Source organism: Rutidosis leptorrhynchoides, chromosome 3 (assembly GCF_046630445.1).
Source record: "Rutidosis leptorrhynchoides isolate AG116_Rl617_1_P2 chromosome 3, CSIRO_AGI_Rlap_v1, whole genome shotgun sequence".
NCBI lineage: Eukaryota > Viridiplantae > Streptophyta > Magnoliopsida > Asterales > Asteraceae > Rutidosis > Rutidosis leptorrhynchoides.
Genome location: NC_092335.1, coordinates 271,450,384 through 271,471,120, shown reverse-complemented (window position 1 = coordinate 271,471,120; position 20,737 = coordinate 271,450,384).

Here is a 20,737-nt window from a genome sequence, read left to right as displayed (position 1 = left end):
ATTCTGATTTACTTTTGTGATCTTATAAGGTCCTTCCCATTTTGGTGCCAACTTTCCAAATTTGATTTGCCTACTTACCTCATTATCTCGTAGCACTAAATCACCAACTTCAAATTGTGTATTCTTCACTTTCTTGTTGTAATATTTTGTAATCTTATGATTGTGATCTGCTTGTCGGATCTATCAATCTTCTTTCTTCCAGTAAGTTGAGATTTTCCCTTAATGCTTCAGAATTAGCTTCAATATCAAATGCCATAATGTGTTGTGTTGGAACACATATTTTGGCTGGTATTACTGCTTCTGTACCGTATACTAGACTGAAGGGTGTTTCCCCCGTGCTCAGCTTTGGAGTTGTCCGGTGTGTCCATAGTACATTTGGTAGTTCGTCTACCCAACCAGTTTGACTTAATCGCAACCGTGCCTTAATGCCAGCAACATTTTCTTTGTTAGTAATCTCTACTTGCCCATTCGCTTGAGAATGAGCAACAGATGTTAAGTTTTGCTTTATTCCTAGCTCCTCACACCAACTTCGAAATGGATTCTCTGCAAGTTGCTTGTTGATGTCGATGACTATTTCATTTAGAATCCCATAACGGCACACGATATCATGCCAGACAAACTTCTTAACAATTTCTCCTGTAATCTTTGCTAAAGCCTTTGCTTCAACCCACTTTGTGAAAAAATTAATTGCTACTACCAAAAACTTAGCATTACCTGTACTTCTATTGAATGGTCCCACAATATCAATCGCCCATTTGCAGAACGGCCAGGCGGATGACACTAGTATCAAGTCATACTTCGGAAGACGCTGAACCTTACCATGCCTCTGACAGTTCTCACATGTTTTTATGATCTCCACAACATCTCGATAAAGGAATGGCCAAAAATACCTTTGTCGCATAATCCGTGATGCCACAGTACAGAAGCCGGAGTGTTGAGAACAAACTCCTTCATGCATCTCCTTGACCACTTTCAATGCTTCATCATTGGTTAAACACCTTAACAACGGACCATTGTAAGACTTTCGATAAAGAACACCATTATCTACTTCATACATTGGTGCCGTTATTCTTATCCTTCTGGCTTCCACCTTGTCAATGGGTAACCCTCCGTCATGCAAATACTTCAAATATGGAGTCATCCAAGTTTCCTTGCCACTTTCAACTATCGCCATAATTGGTTTTTCATGTATTGACTTTTTCTTAAGTTCCTCAACTAACACTCGCTTGTGCAAATGATCAAAGGTTAAAGTAGCTAACTTGCTTAAGATGTCAGCCTTCTTGTTCTTATTTCGAGGGATTTGCACGACCTCTAGATTATCAAATTTCTTTGAAATTGCTTCTACTAACTTTACATACTGCCTCATTGATGTATCTCTTGCATCAAACGTTCCATTAACTTGCTGGGCCACAATTTGAGAATCAACATATGCCCTTAGGTTTGTTATGCCCATTTCTACTGCTATGCGCAAGCCGGGGAGTATGCCTCATACTCTGCTTCACTGTTGGATGCATAAAAACAAAATTTCAATGCATAGGTATACTCTTCCCCATCTGGACTTGTTAGAACCAGTCCTGCACCTATTCCTTCTTCACTGGAGGCCCCATCAGTGTGCAATTCTCAAACGTGCTGTTGTGATGCCATTTTATTGTCATATTCCATTTTTTCATTTGTTTTCAGAAGAAAATCTACCAATATATGTCCTTTAACCGCATTTCTGGGAGCAAAATTGATTTCATATTCGAACAATTCAATGGCCCATTTTGCTAGACGGCCAGATGACTCTGGACGCCGGAGTATTTGTTTTAGCGGTTGGTCTGTTAACACCAAGATAGGATGACCTTAAAAATACCTTCGTAAACGTCGTGCAATATGCACAAGGGCATAAGCCATGCGGTGAATTGGTGGATAATTCGTTTCACTAAGCTGCAAAACTTTGCTAACAAAATATATAGGCATTTGAACGCCATTCCGTTCTGCAATTAAGACAGAACTAATTGCTTCTTTTGAGACAATATAGAATCAAAGTTTCCCCTTCTTTTGGTGCTGTTAACGTAGGTAATGTTTTCAATAATTGCTTGACTTCCTGAAATGCTCCTTCGGCTTCCGCCGTCCATACAAAGTCTTTTTTATTGAGACAACTTTTTAACACCTTCATGAATGGAAGGGACTTTTCAGCTGCTTTGGATAAAAATCTTGCTAATGCTGCTAAACATCCTTTTAATCTTTGAACATCCTTTTTGCTGGTCGGGGATTTCATGTCTTCAATTGCTTGATTTTCTTAGGATTAGCTTTAATACCCCGTTCTATAACAATATGACCTAAAAATTTTCCTTCTTCTACGGCAAACGTACACTTCTTGGGATTTAACTTCATATTGATTTTTCGCAAAGATGCAAAGTCTCTTATATATCTCGCAACATCTGTTCTTCAGTATGACTTTTTATGACGATGTCGTCGACATAAGCCTCCAAATTTCGCCCAAATTTGATCCTTAAATGCCATATCAATAAGTCGTTGATATGTTGCTCCTGCATTCTTCAAACCAAAAGGCATTTTCATGTAACAGAATATGCCTTCCGTCGTGTGAAAAGCTGTTTTGTCTTCATCTTTTAAGGCCATAGGTATTTGATGATACCACTTAGCTGCATCTAAAAAACATTTAAATCCATATCCTGCCAATGATTCAACCTTCCAATCTATTTCAGGTAAAGGATAATTATCCTTTGGGCATGCTTTATTGATATCTGTGAAATCTACACACATCCGCCATGAGTTGTCCGGCTTCCTTACCATGATCGGATTGGCCACCCACGTCTGATATTTGACCTCTCGCAAGATTCCAGCATCCACCAAACTTCGTACCTCATCACGGAGGAATTTTCTTCGTTCTGGCGCCATGCCCCGTTTCTTTTGACAAACAGGATGTATATTAGGATTCACATTTAACCTATGTTCTGCAATTTTTCTTGGAACACCGGTCATATCAGACGGTTGCCATGCAAAGACATCTAAATTCGTTGCTAAAATGTTGTATAACTTTTCTTTACATGCCATAGATAACGTATGCCCAATTATGATCTTTTGATCTGGAAATTGTAGATTTGGCGAGATTGACCCATCATCATGTATTATTGGCTTAATTATTACTTTTGTTACTTGAGAACACTCAATTGACTTCTGCCGTTCTGCGTATAACGTTGCTATTCCACCAGGAGTTAGAAATTTCATCATGCCGTGCACAGTTGATGTCACAGCCCCAAACGTCATCAAGGCAGTTCTTCCTAAAATTATATTGTATTGTGAATTATCTGTTACCACCAGAAACTCGATGTTTTCTGTGCATTTAAGGGGTGGCTTGCCCAAAACTACTTCAAGAAGAATACTTCCTTCAGACCAAGATGATTCACTTGTAAAACTTGCTAACGTCACATACGTTTCCTTCATCGTCTCTTGTACGTATTTAGGGAGCTGTATGAAGCAATGTTCATACATAATATCTGCTCCGGCTCCTGTGTTAGTATAAATGTTGGCTATTTTGCAATTAGCAACTCCTACTTCTATAACTACTGGACTATCGGACGGATTTGTATTAAACATAGAAGAAAACGTTATTAATTATTCTTTCAAATCTTCCAACACTTCTGCCTTCCTACGTTGTCCTGCTTTCCATGGATGTATCATGCCTACACCTATGGGTACCAAATATTTATCCTCGCCTTCTTTGTCAGTATCGGTGAGATGATTCGTTTTGATAATAGATTGCGCCATTGTTGATACCTATTTCCTTATGAGGTAAAGCTTAGTGTATCAGCACAACACCAGAAGTATCTAACTAAAAGTGGGGGAGTGTTGCCGATTGATGTTTACCCTCGGGAAATAATCCCTGCAGACCCGGTTCACAAGTACAGAAACTTGTGGGGTGGCTTAATCAATCTTTTGTCTGCTGAGCGCTGAGCTACTAACCGGATGACTTCTAGTGAGAGAAAGTACTTTGTGAGAGAGAAAGGTAAATTCTCTGCTCACAAGTTGTCAGAGTGTCTGAATGTGTAAAATGACGTCCCAAGGGGTCTATTTATAGTGATAGATCCACCGGATGGTTCGGGGACACGTGTTAGATGATGATACATTCTGTTATTCATGATCCGAAATTTATGCTGAATGTGACGCTCTCCGGCCAGGACTTAAGCGCTAGACGGCCTTCAGGGCTTACGCGTGACGGAAGCAGCCTGCACAGCGGAGAACGCTTGACGGAAAGTTTCACAAAACTGTTGTTCCCAGTCTTCCTGATGCTATTTTTATGCAAATATTGTGCCTTTATGTGTGTATACTGTGATGACCCGGGAATTTCTGACGAAATTTAAACATAATCTTTATATGATTTCGACACGAAAAGCAAAGTCTATAATGTTGAGTTTCGAAAGTTTTGAAAACTATTTTTTTTATGTAATCATTTACCTTTGACCATCCTCGACGATTCACGAACAGTTGTGTGTAAATAAATATATGAATGTCTATATATATATATATATATATATATATATATATATATATATAAATTATATGCATAAGTAATACTATAAATATTATAATATACATATATCATTAATAAATATTAAAGATTTAAAATATTATGTAATAAGTAAATATGATACAATTAATAATTTGTAAAAATAATTAAAAGTTAAAATATTGTTACTAATATTATTATTACTTACATGTGAATTAAAGATAAATGTTAATATTGATATTATTGTTATTATTATTAGTATCATTGTTATTAGTAAAAATTTTAAGTTTTTATTATTACGATTTATCAATATAACACTCATGGTGATATAATATACATTATATAGTTATATTGCATTTAAGTACAAGATTGAAAATAAATGTTATATTAATATTATTATCATTACTTATAGATATTAAAACTTGTATAGTTAATATTAGTTAATATTATTATTACAAAAGATATATATGTATAAGTTATTACATTATATTTATCATTAATAGTATTAACATTGTTATAACTAATAGTATTGTATTATCATTTCTTTATTATTATCATCATAATTTTTAAGTAATAATGTTATTTATCAATTAATAGTACTAATTACTTTATTAATAATATTACTTGTTAAATACTAAAAAAGTAATTAATTTAATATATGTATACATATATAAATGTAGAAATATAAATACAAATATATATACAGTTATAAGATATATATATATATATATATATATATATATATATATATATATATATATATATATATATATATATATATATATATATATATATATAAAGATACTTGATATTAAATAAATCTGTATATTTATAATAATAATATAATTATTAATTAAATTAGGATAATTAAATTACAGTATTATCTAAACAGAATCGAATCAGTGTAACATCCCTATCCAGCTGTTACATTTCGTTATTTTTGTTTTCAACTTTATCAGATATAATTGAATCAGATTAAGATATATAAAAAGATCACATTGTTGCATTATATTTATATAAAGAACAGATAGATAGATATTTCGATATTTATATAGGTAAATTATAGGAATCAGTTTCACATCATTCTCACCTGTAGATGAGTGATCAATTCGTACAAATCAGGAGCCCATTACAGGAATCAAACGAATTCAATTTGCAAAGTCTGTTAGGCGTCATTATCAGTTTCATTTTTTTTATTTCTCTAAAGTGCTCCTGATTGAAACCTTCGTACTTTTTGACTGCTACGGTTACAATTTGATTTCAAGTAATCACTTCATGTTACCACTTCAATTATACTACACACTCTATAAGCTTCTTACTGCAATTCATTAAAATTACACAGAAAATTAATAAACCACATACATATACCCTGTTCGTGATTCATTATTTTAAAAACTCGATTTTTCAATTAATTTCAAAAAGTGTTAATGCAGTTTGATTAGGAATCCTTAAACCAAACTATCTGCAAAATTTCATGATCTAATTTCTGTTATTCGTCTTGAATTCGCGAGTCAAAGTTTTAAATAAAAAAAGTCAACATTCGTTCTTGGATCAAATTTGAGTTTGTGTTGATGTTTTTGAATCAATTGATGACTGAGATAGTTTTTAGGAATGGATTATAATCTTTTTCATGTTATAACCTTGGTCTAATACTTTCTTTAAATCGAAATCATATATATATATATATATATATATATATATATATATATATATATATATATATATATATATATATATATATATATATATATATATATATATATATATATTTTTGTTCAAACAACGAAGCAGGTTACTATTCTGTTTCAATTTTTTATTTATTTATTTATGCTATTTAATTCGAACTCACAGTTGGTTATTTGATTCAAATTCGTATATAAATCTAAACTTTAAAAATGGTGTATTACTACCCCAATCTCTGGTCGACTAGCAAAAGGGGTGAAGAAGATGAACAACTTTAAAGGGTTAAGTATATTAGGAAATGGATATAATCAGGAAAAATGAAATCGGTTCATTGGTTAAGTGATGGTGACGGGGTAGCGAGTGGTCGGGGGTTCGAGCCCGGGCGACGGTTGTTTTTTTTTTTAGAACAAATTCTCTTGAGGTAGTCTTTTGTTATTTATTTTCTTTTCATTATTATTATCATTAATAAATGTTATTAATGTTATTATTATTATCATTATTATCCTTATTATTGTTATTACTATTATTACTAATTAAAATTGATATAAACACATATGCTAAAATTAATAATATAATTGTTATTATTACTAGTAATATTATAAATATCATTACTAGTATTATTATTATCATTATTATTAAATTTATCAGGTTATTATTAATACAAGTATCACTATTATTATTATTATTAATATTATTATTAGGATTAAGAATTGATGTTATAGGAACTCTAGTTATTAGTTTAGAGATTAAACACAAAGATTTTGATGACTATGAACATAATACTTGTAATGATATTGTTAAGATTTTAATAATAGAAATCTTGAAAAGAAAATAAGTACTATTATGAAAACGAATAAGTTAAAGCTATATATAGATAATGATTTAAAGAAATTATTAAAAACTATTATAATTATTGATATCATTATTATTATTATTATCATAATTAGAATTATTAATATTAATATTTTATCAGTAATATTAAGTATTATCAATATTATCATCGTTATCATTACAAATATTATCCAAGTACAATTACATTTACTAATTTCAACAAATAAATGATAATCATATAAAAAGTATATTTAACTTAACTATGTTAATATTTTCATTTAAAATGAATACATTTAATTAAATAATAAAATATATATAAGTTATTAATACAAAGATTTTACCATTAATAATAATAGTATATATAAGTTCGATTACAATTATGTGTATTAATAAATATACAAATGATATAGGTTTGTGAATCCGATGCCAACCTTATACTTGTTCAATGTCGTTCTATGTATTTTTACTACAAAATACATTAGGTGAGTTTCATTTGCTCCCCTTTTACTCTTTACATTTTTGGGGCTGAGGATACATGCAAATGTTTTATTAACTGTTTTACAATAATTATATGCGTGAGTTTCATTTGCTCCCTTTTTAAATACTTTTGCAATATATATTTTTGAGACTGAGAATACATGCGCTGCTTTTATAAATGCTTTACGAAATAGACACAAGTGATCGAAATTACATTCTATGGCTGGATTATTAAACCGAATATGCCCCTTTTTAGTCTGGTAATCTAAGAATTAGGGAACAGACACCCTAATTGACGCGAATCCTAAAGATAGATCTATTGGGCCTAACAAACCCCATCCAAAGTACCGAATACTTTAGTACTTCAAAATTTATATCATGTCCGAAGGAGGATCCCGGAATGATAGGGGATATTCTTATATGTATCTAGTTAATGTCGGTTACCAGGTGTTCAATCCATAAGAATGATATTTTTGTCTCTATGCATGGGACGTATATTTATGAGAAATGGAAATATGAAATCTTGTGGTCTATTAAAATTATGAAATGATTATTTATGTTAAACTAATGAACTCACCAACCTTTTGGTTGACACTTGAAAGTATGTTTATCCTCAGGTATGCAATAAATCTTCCGCTGTGTATTTGCTCATTTTAAGGATATTACTTGGAGTCATTCATGGCATATTTCAAAAGACGTTGCATTCGAGTCATCGAGTTCATCAAGATTATTATTAAGACAAGTATAGTTGGATATATTATGAAATGGTATGCATGTCATCAACTTTCGTTGTAAAGAAAGATTTTCTTTTAAAATCGAATGCAATGTTTGTAAAATGTATCATATAGAGGTCAAGTACCTCGTGATGTAACCAATTGTTGTGAATCGTTTATAATCGATATGGACTTCCTCCGGATGAATTAGGACGGATCTTTATAGTTGGTATCAGAGTGGTGGTCTTAGCAAACTAGGTCTTGCATTAGTATGTCTAAATGATAGTTGTTAGGATGCATTAGTGAGTCTGGACTTCGACTGTGTCTGCATGTCAAAAGTTTTGCTTATCATATCGTGTCGGAAATCATCTGCTTATCATCCTTAGGAAATTACCTGCTTATCATTCCTAGTCTAGACACATATTACTGCAATTATTGCATGAATAGTATATAGACAAAATTCAAATCTTAGCGTATCTACTAATTCATATCTTAGCATATCTGTTACTGTAGACTTTTCCTGATAGCTTCCGTAGATTTCCCCGTAACTTATGGGATTTTAGTATTATATATACATATGTAAATTATGTATTGCAGAGTACTAATCTATATCCTATAATCTATTTCTTATCGAAAAGTCCTTCATCTGACCGTACGAGATGAATCCCTTAACCAGTTCGAATTCCTCGGATCCCGACAGCTATTCCGATATGGAGTTTCACCTATCAGCGTCACCGGAATAAATCAACCAATCAGTCATCCCCAATTCATCTGATGGGTTCGTAGTCGACTTAATCAATGGAGACGTGAAGATGGCGATCCTTTCCACCAACCAAATTACCCTCTTGACGATGAACCAGAAGCACTTACCAGCGAACCCATTCGAGACACCATTTTCTCTCATTTCCAGAGTATCTCGTCACAATTATATTCTATCCACAATTCTAAACCTTATTCATTCGCTCGTTCTGACCGGCAATCATCCCGGAATAATATAAGAAGTCAACGAACTTCGCACTCGAATAATCAAATTGGAGAATATGGTGTAAAGTTTACCAGCTTCAACAACATCACCGTCATCAATAGTACCATCAGTAACAGCACCAGTACCATCAACAATCCATGCCTCAACATCTTATTCTGTACCTCGAGTATAATCACCGTTCTACATGACGTTCTACATCATTTATCTTCGTTCAACATGATGGTTATGTAACCTCTAATGTTTTAGAGATTATATATTCTTATTCTAACGGTAAATCATATGACTTAATATCATATTAACTCATTAAATCCATGATTACATCTGAGGAAAATATATATGTAAGTATATTTTCATAAAGATTGTAATTAAAAATTCTTTCTTACAAAACTGTTAATGATGAAAATATTTTAACGTGTAGGTAATACCCGAGGAATATTTAGATTTCACATTAATAAGTTACACTGTACATTCTTCGAATCTGATTCAATAATCATTTACTATCTTACTTACAACCACAGAGGTACGAATCCGTTCATCACAGAATAACTATTTTCATTTAATTTCATATTTAGATTTTGATTTATCAGAATCCAACAAGTGGCATAACGAAGGAAACATTTGACAAAATAAAATTTGTTAGAAACAAACAAATTAACTATGAGAAACTTTGTTAAGAATCCACGCTAACTGTTCCAGCTAACTGTTCCTAGCTAACTGATTACACTTTATTTATCACAATTTAATTATCGCAATTTACATTCTCGCAATTTTATTTATCGTCATTTAATTTCTGTTATTTACTTTACGCATTTATTTATCGTCATTTAAATTCTGTATTTATTTACGCACTTTAAATATCAGGACACGTATACAAGGTTTTGACATATCATATCGACGCATCTATATATATATTATTTGGAATAACCATAGACACTCTATATGCAGTAATGATCGAGTTCTCTATACAGGGTTGAGGTTGATTCTATAATAATATATATACTTTGAGTTATGATCGAGTCTGAGACATGTACACGGGTCACGATACGTATTAATTAATTCGAATATTATATATTAAATTATATATGAATTATTGGACTGTTAACTGTGGATTATCGACTGTGGACTAATGAAATTGGACAATTAAAATGAATTAAAATATTGATTATAATATATGAAACTACATAATTCTTCAAGTTTGCCCCTTGATTTCATCTTAAACCTCATTTGTATTTTGACGATTACAATCTGCGTTCAAACCTTTCATGATTCTTGAAAACACCTCAATCGAGAGGATAAACCAACCGCACTTCATCTACGGGAAGGAAAGATTGATGCATATAGTTATGCACCTGAAAACCCTCAGAAACTGAGTAAATGTTTAACGCGCAACTGTGCTAATTCCTTTAGCGTTATTATTACCGAAAAATAACTTTTCAAATCTCTTTCCAAATTAGTCAACTTTGTCACAGCTCCAGCAAGTCAACTTCGAATTTTCGTTCGAAACAACTTTATTGTAACTTGATATATATGCGTGCTCTTATATTCCATCATATTACCAGCAGACGGACTAGCAACCTCGTTGCTCCTTGGTTTAAATCTCTCCCATAAATCACTATATTTATCTATTGAAATATCATCATGTACTCATCCGCATCTTGTAACGAGAACTAACATACCAATTACCGAGAATCAGCAATCAGTACTTTGAAAACTCACAGCATATCTACATCAACAGTTATATGTATAACATTCATCTCTTAGAATTATGATCTTTCATCTGAAATCCTGAAAAGCACTCATTCTACAAATCAATACTCTGAATGTTGAAAAAGCTGAATGAAGCAGCAGAAACCTTAGACAACCGTAAACAACCTTAACCATCAAAAGTTTGATGATAAAGAATGGTGTATTAGAAACACTCAATAGAAAATTTAGTACCGAAAAGCGGATTATGCGAAACTATGAAGGAAGTCGTGACAAATCACAAAGAATAAGTTTGACTTCAAAGAATCCAAATTATTCAATGCCTGCTGAAGTCTTTAGCGAACATCTTGCTCCTTACTCCAAACTCTTGCGGACAAATTTTCTTCATCATCCATCGATATTAGAAATTCCAAGATATCATCGTATCTTTCATTATAAATATCCTCCATATTCCTGAAGATATTTTCATAACTATTCTTATCTGAAATCAATAAATCTCTTCGTGCTATCAGTGTTACATCATATAGAAACTGTTAGTTTCTATATTCTGTAAACTTTCGAGCGTAAAATATGAATGTTTTTGAAGTAGTGTTGGGAACTGATGCATGAGTTAGTATAATATAATGACACTTGATCAACGTGATTATATTACAGTAAGTCATGCTGAGTTTCTAAATGGAACATGATGATTCACAGATCATAACGTCATCATGTGTCATGTTACACGACTCTTACATTCTGTCTAATCTATAAACATATCAAGAACATATTTTTCTTGATAGTCCTATCTTTCCTTGAATCTGGTAAATTGACAAGTCAAATTGTGCTATTACCGTTTCTTTTTAGGACATTAACGATGTTCATTCTGAAACTCATATCTGCGAATTCTGGACCATTACAAGAGATGCTTAACCGCAAGAAGAAGAAACGAAGGGACAAAGCTCCGAAATAGAAATAGAGTATAAATCACAGCAAATAGGAGGGAGTATTAACTGTGAATGACAATGATTATAGGAAACAGAAATAGGTACATTGAAAAATAAGGGGAGATACAAAGCCCGCTAACAACGTATAAATTACAAACCATGGATATTAATAGGAATAGCAATATAAAGACACAGTAGAATTAAGAATAGTATTACCCCAAGGTAATAGTCGACGTAAACAGATTTTTTCTAGTGGAAGATTTAAAAGAACGATGACAGAAATGATAATTAAGAAAATATCAAGGATTAGAACTGGATTAAGCATTTCACAATCCTTTGGATGTACGAACTAAGAAAGAAAGTATTGGAATGGTGAAAATAATGGAACGGAAGAAGTTCATTTATAGTGGAAATACTTGACAGAGCAATAGAGACAAATGTTAGCATTTAATTAAAAAGATCTTAAATCCCGTAAATCCCGAAGGATCAGATCTTATAGATTTCATAGATTTTCTTTTAAATCTCTTGAATTCCGAAATCCAATCAAGACAACATCAAAAGCTAAGACACACCTTATTTTCTAATTCAACCGTAACCAAGTCAAAAGTTAGGACGAATCTTGAATTCCTAATTTCGCTCTTTGGCGATAACTTCATTCGTACTCTTCGAATAATCGAATTATTTTATCATTGTTATTCAATGATGATAAACCTCTAATTATCAACTCATATTGGTCATGAAAATATTTTTATTGTAAGCCATGACCACCTCACTCAAATTTCGGGACGAAATTTCTTTAACGGGTAGGTACTGTGATGACCCGGGAATTTCCAACGAAATTTAAACTTAATCTTTATATGATTTCGACACGATAAGCAAAGTCTATAATGTTGAGTTTCGAAAGTTTTGAAAACTATTTTTTTTATGTAATCATTTACCTTTGACCATCCTCGACGATTCACGAACAGTTGTGTGTAAATAAATATATGAATGTCTATATATATATAAATTATATGCATAAGTAATACTATAAATATTATAATATACATATATCATTAATAAATATTAAAGATTTAAAATATTATGTAATAAGTAAGTATGATACAATTAATAATTTGTAAAAATAATTAAAAGTTAAAATATAGTTACTAATATTATTATTACTTACATGTGAATTAAAGATAAATGTTAATATTGATATTATTGTTATCATTATTAGTATCATTGTTATTAGTAAAAATTTTAAGTTTTTATTATTACGATTTATCAATATAACACTCATGGTGATATAATATACATTATATAGTTATATTACATTTAAGTACAAGATTGAAAATAATTGTTATATTAATATTATTATCAGTACTTATAGATATTAAAACTTGTATGGTTAATATTAGTGAATATTATTATTACAAAAGATATATATGTATAAGTTATTACATTATATTTATCATTAATAGTATTAACATTGTTATAACTAATAGTATTGTATTATCATTTCTTTATTATTATCATCATAATTTTTAAGTAATAATGTTATGTATCAATTAATAGTACTAATTACTTTATTAATAATATTACTTGTTAAATACCAAAAAAGTAATTAATTTAATATATATATACATATATAAATATAGAAATATAAATACAAATATATATATACAGTTATAAAAAAATATTTATATATATACATCCTGATATATATACAGATACTTGATATTATATAAATCTGTATATTTATAATAATAATATAATTATTAATTAAATTAGGATAATTAAATTACAGTATTATCTAAATAGAATCGAATCAGTGTAACATCCCTATCCAGCTGTTACGTTTCGTTATTTTTGTTTTCAACTTTATCATATATAATTGAATCAGATTAAGATATATAAAAAGATCACATTGTTGCATTATATTTATATAAAGAACAGATAGATAGATATTTCGATATTTTTATAGGTAAATTATAGGAATCAGTTTCACATCATTCTCACCTGTAGATGAGTGATCAATTCGTATAAATCAGGAGCCCATTACAGGAATCAAACGAATTCAATTTGCAAAGTCCGTTAGGCGTCATTATCAGTTTCATTTTTTTTATTTCTCTAAAGTGCTCCTGATTGAAACCTTCGTACTTTTTGACTGCTACGGTTACAAGTCGATTTCAAGTAATCACTTCATGTTACCACTTCAATTATGCTACACACTCTATAAGCTTCTTACTGCAATTCATTAAAATTACACAGAAAATTAATAAACCACAGACATATACCCTGTTCGTGATTCATTATTTTAAAAACTCAATTTTTCAATTAATTTCAAAAAGTGTTAATGCAGTTTGGTTAGGAATCCTTAAACCAAACTATCTGCAAAATTTCATGATCTAATTTCTGTTATTCGTCTTGAATTCGCGAGTCAAAATTTTAAATAAAAAAAAGTCAACATTCGTTCTTGGATCAAATTTGAGTTCGTGTTGATGTTTTTGAATCAATTGACGACTGAGATAGTTTCTAGGAATGGATTACAATCTTTTTCGTATTATAACTTTGGTCTAATACTTTCTTTAAATCGAAATCATATATATATATATATATATATATATATATATATATATATATATATATATATATATATATATATATATATATATATATATATATATATATATATATATATATATATATATTGTTCAAACAGCGAAGCAGGTTGCTATTCAGTTTCAATTTTTTTTATTTATTTATGCTATTTAATTCGAACTCACAGTTGGTTATTTGATTCAAATTCGTATATAAATCCAAACTTTAAAAATGGTGTACTACTACCCCAATCTCCGGTCGACTAGCAAAAGGGGTGAAGAAGATGAACAACTTTAAAGGGTTAAGTATATTAGGAAATGGATATAATCAGGAAAAATGAAATTGGTTCAGTGGTTAAGTGATGGTGACGGGGTAGCGAGAGGTCGGGGGTTCGAGCCCGGGCGCCGGTTTTTTTTTTTAGAACAAATTCTCTTGAGGTAGTCTTTTGTTATTTATTTTCTTTTCATTATTATTATCATTAATAAATGTTATTAATGTTATTATTATTATCATTATTATCCTTATTATTGTTATTACTATTATTACTAATTAAAATTGATTATAAACACATATGCTAAAATTAATAATTTAATTGTTATTATTACTAGTAATATTATAAATATCATTACTAGTATTATCATTAAATATTATTATTATTATCATTATTATTAAATGTACCAGGTTATTATTATTAATACAAGTATCACTATTATTATTATTATTAATAATATTATTATTAGGATTACGAATTGATGTTATAGGAACTCTAGTTATTAGTTTAGAGATTAAACACAAAGATTTTGATGACTATGAACATAATACTTGTAATGATATTGTTAAGATTATAATAATAGAAATCTTGAAAAGAAAATAAGTACTATTATGAAAACGATTAAGTTAAACCTATAAATAGATAATGATTTAAAGAAATTATTAAAAACTATTATAATTATTGATATCATTATTATTATCATCATAATTAGAATTATTAATATTAATATTTTATCACTAATATTAAGTATTATCAATATTATCATCGTTATCATTACAAATATTATCCAAGTACAATTACATTTACTAATTTCAACAAACAAATGATAATCATATAAAAAGTATATTTAACTTAACTATGTTAATATTTTCATTTAAAATGAATACATTTAATTAAATAATAAAATATATATAAGTTATTAATACAAAGATTTTACCATTAATAATAATAGTATATATATAAGTTCGATTATAATTATGTGTATTAATAAATATACAAATGATATAGGTTCGTGAATCCGATGCCAACCTTATACTTGTTCAATGTCGTTCTATATTTTTTTACTACAAAATACATTAGGTGAGTTTCATTTGCTCCCCTTTTACTCTTTACATTTTTGGGGCTGAGGATACATGCAAATGTTTTATTAACTGTTTTACAATAATTATATGCGTGAGTTTCATTTGCTCCCTTTTTAAATGCTTTTGCAATATATATTTTTGGGACTGAGAATACATGCGCTGCTTTTATAAATGCTTTACGAAATAGACACAAGTGATCGAAACTACATTCTATGGCTGGATTATTAAACCGAATATGCCCCTTTTTAGTCTGGTAATCTAAGAATTAGGGAACAGACACCCTAATTGACGCGAATCCTAAAGATAGATCTATTGGGCCTAACAAACCCCATCCAAAGTACTGGATGCTTTAGTACTTCGAAATTTATATCATGTCTGAAGGAGGATCCCGAAATGATAGGGGATATTCTTATATGTATCTAGTTAATGTCGGTTACCAGGTGTTCAATCCATATGAATGATATTTTTTGTCTCTATGCATGGGACGTATGTTTATGAGAAATGGAAATATGAAATCTTGTGGTCTATTAAAATTATGAAATGATTATTTATGTTAAACTAATGAACTCACCAACCTTTTGGTTGACACTTGAAAGCATGTTTATCCTCAGGTATGCAATAAATCTTCCGCTGTGTATTTGCTCATTTTAAGGATATTACTTGGAGTCATTCATGGCATATTTCAAAAGACGTTGCATTCGAGTCGTCGAGTTCATCAAGATTATTATTAAGACAAGTATAGTTGGATATATTATGAAATGGTATGCATGTCGTCAACTTTCGTTGTAAAGAAAGATTGTCTTTTAAAATCGAATGCAATATTTGTAAAATATATCATATAGAAATCAAGTACCTCGCGATGTAACCAATTGTTGTGAATCGTTTATAATCGATATGGACTTCATCCGGATGGATTAGGACGGGTCTTTACATATACGATAGGATACACCATTAGATGACAACTGTTACAATGGTCCGTTGGTTTCCTGTAATTAGCACCCCATCTATCAATGCCCAAACATAATCTAAACTAGACCAAGAAGTAATGGTAAGATTTAACCATTGAACTATCTTTGCCTAAATTTGATGACTGGTATCACAATGGAGAAACAAATTGAGCTCGTCTTGCTTTCAAACTACATAAGCTGCAACTCAGACAATCTGTATCCACTCCTCGCTTAATCAAGTAAATATTTGTAGGTAAACGTAGTAGCAAACACCGAATGAAGATGTTAATCCTTATAAACACAATATTGTACCAAAGAGTAGGACGTGAAACAAGGGCTATATCATGAAAATCAATATGTTTTCTTACATGCTTGAGAAACAGAAAAAACACTAGACTAACTCCTTCCCAAGACCAAAAGTCAGTACCGTTCGATAACGAAACCTGTATAATAATATCTTTAAGTGCTATATATTGTGTTGCTTTGACCCCATTACTGGATTCTCTTCTCCAAAAGTATGACCAACCTGAGATTGTATAAGGAACATCAACATTTAAACATTTATATGTATCAGGAGTGAGGAACCTTGGAAAATGAGAAGCAACGGGTATACCCTCATGCTAAGGGTCAAACCAGAAGCTTGCGTTCTTCCCATTTTCAACGTTAAAGTGCATATTTAATGCTTTTATTGAACTAGAATCATGAGGGAAGTAGATGGTTTTCACAGTGGATGTCCACGTCCCAACAGTAGACAACAAACATAGTATATTTGCTCCTATACAATCACCATGAATAGTAGTCATCAACTTGGACCAAGTTTATAAAATATGGCGAGATTTAGGGATTTTATATTAGGAACTCCTATTAGGAACTCCTAATCCCTGACGTTCCAAAGGATTAAGTGTTACGTGTCATTGTAGCCAATGAAGTTTATGGGCATATATATTATCATCTCAAAAGAAAGTAGATTTGAAAGATTCCAATTTGTTTATCACCTTCTTTGGAGCCTTAAATAAGGACATACAATAAGTGCCAATACAACCGATGACCGATTAATTCAGGGTAAGACGTCTACCCATAGAGATCAATTTAGATTTCCAAGAGGCATGACACTTTTTAGCTTTTTCTATGACCTTGTCCCAACTTTCCATCTTGTGCATATTAAGGCCAACCGGTAATCCTAAATGATAAAAGGTAGCGATGAAGTAACGCAACCCAAATTGGATGCGACATTGTAGACAAGAATGTTAGGCACACCTATACCATAAAATGACGATTTAAGAGGATTGATCCTCATCCCAGAAGTCGGAAAAAATAGGAAAAAGGACATTAGATTAGCAATTCTCCCACGAACATCACATTATTTTCATACATGCAACGGGTAATTCATATTGAAAAGAAGATGAACCAATGCGAAGAGGCTGGTATACCAACGTGTCTGAAGCATCTTTGATAGCCCCATGTGTTGAAGGTGTGAAGAATTTGATCCAAGGAACAAGGAATCGTGTCAGACTTGGTGAACAAGTCGTAGGGATTTTGTTCCTTTATTTAGTTCTTCTAGTACGTTGTGTCATTGGAACAAAAAAAGAAACAAAACAAAATTAGCTTGGAGATTAAGTTATGCTTGAAAGACAAGTCAAGCTTGGAACACAAATCTAGCTTAGAAGGCAAGTTTACTTAAGGAAAAATGAGGTGATTTTTATGAAATGTTTCTTGTACTTGAAGGTCAAGTGAATTTGTGCAACAAGGTTTTAGGTTTAATTCTTTTCCTATAAATAGACCCTTAGCCTAATTGTAATTGTAAGCACGAAAAATGTAGTAAATTTCTCTGGTTTGCACCACAGGATTAAATCCTTCTCCGTGTTTGGAGTTGGAATATAATGATGTTATATCCATGTGTCTTTTATCTTTATTTTATCGTTTATGTTTGTTTTTCGTCGGTGTTGTGAATGATGATACGACAATCACATATTCTTGTTAGGGTTCACTATAAATTCCTAACAAGTGGTATCAGAGCTTAAGGTTACATGTTTGGGAAACAATGGTAGATTGAGAGCATGTTTCGATAGGAGGATGACTAGGTTATCATTAGGATGAACGAACGAAGGTTTGCTTGCAACATATAATGAAATCAGAGGCTCAGTTAACGGAGCTGATGGTTAGATCGAAGGGTCTTTATTGCAAAGATATTTTTCAAGAAATCTGAGTGTCGGATCGAAATTCACATTCTTTACGATCACGTTCGAGGGTATGATGAACTATTAATTTTGGATACTACTGCGCAGTTGGAGAAGAAAATTAGTAACGGGTTCGTTAACCATTGTATCTGTTTGAAGTTTTTACTAGAGGTGTTAGAAACGTTGTTTTAGGTGTGGTAAAAATTTGATGATGATCGGATCGTTAGATTTTAGGGTATAGTTTTTTGAAGTCGCTGTTCAAACTATTAAGATTGAATTGCGGAGCTGTGAGAGAAAAAACATCACGGGTTCGTTAACCGTTGGATAACTTTTATATTTTACCTGTAGATGCTAGATCTATCAATCTAGTCTAGGTTAAAATTTATTGGCGATCGGACTGTTCAATTTGGAGATATATTTTTACGAAGTTACCATTGTTCAGGTTAAAACTTTTTAGGGTTTAGTTTTGCAGTTGTAGTATAAAATTCATTGTGGGTTCGCCTACTATTAGATCGACATGATTTTCAGACTGTAAGTTTGTGTGATACCAATCTAGTGGTACATAAACTTTGGCGATGATTGGACCATTCAATATTGAGATACAATATTATCAAATTGCAGAGGTTTATCAAAGAGTTTTTGGGTTTTAATGTTGCGAGTGGCAAGATGATTTGTTTTGTGAAACTTCAGGCGATAAGGTTGTGTTTTTCAGAGATATAGGTTTTTTACGAGAGTTAAACTATATTCCAGATGTGATGGACGACGTTGCGAGTGCACCTCTTAGCACATGTGTGCGTTCCCTTGGTGACGTTGAGTTGATCCTGGAGCCTTGTATCAAAATCTTACTGCTCTGCACACAGGAAGCTTGAGGGTTCCGTTTGGCGTCGGTAAAGGTAGGGTTCGAACTATCATTAGAGGGGAGGCCCATATGGACTTAGGATTGAGGGGAGGTTCGTTATGGTACAAACCAAAGTCATACATCGGATATGGGGAAAAACAAATGTGTGCTTAAGAGGTGGTTTCTCTCAAGTTTGGGCATTAATGTAGCAAACAGTGGGGACATTTGTTTTGAAATTAACAGTGGGATTTATCGTGGAAGTTTATATATTCGTGGTTATAGTCTGGATCTGTGGATATCACAACGTGATATTTGCAGCATGTCAACGATTTACGCACGTGGTTGCGCACCCTTAGTGGATGAGTCGACTTGATGTGGTACCAGTCAAGTTGTGTTCTGAGGTTACGAAGGTATTAAATTAGGTTAGATCTGGACTATCATTGGACAGAGGCCAAGTTGGACTTTGGTTTGAGGGGAGGATTGTTGGACTGCAAACCATAGTCCATAATCGGTTATTGAACATTTGGAGCAATGTATTTTGTCAAATATTGCATGGTATTTAGAATATGTGTGCAGGGTTAGAGCTTTTCTCACTGAATAAATTGGTCTGAAGTTGTCGAATATGACGTGTTTGAATTGAGCTTTGGGTTTGGTTGAAATTGGTACAACAAAGCAAGATGGTTTTTTTTCGAGGTGACCAATTAGGAATCTTTAGGTAATAGATGAAGCGGATAATCTTGTAAGTCTTGAAACTTGAGCTTTCTAGAGGGTGTCGGGAACTCGGTAGGAGATAGATAATTGATAGTGCCTATTTTGTACATCATTCATAGACACTATTGTTGTTATTTTGTTGGTATTTAAGTCAATTATATAAACTTTCAATACTTAATGCTTTGTAATTGATTTTAGATGAATTTGAGAAAGGAATGAAGATATGGATGGGAGGAAGCTAAGTGAGAAGAGAAAAAGAGACTGATCTGCATGAAAGAGGTAGGAAGCGCTACTTGCAT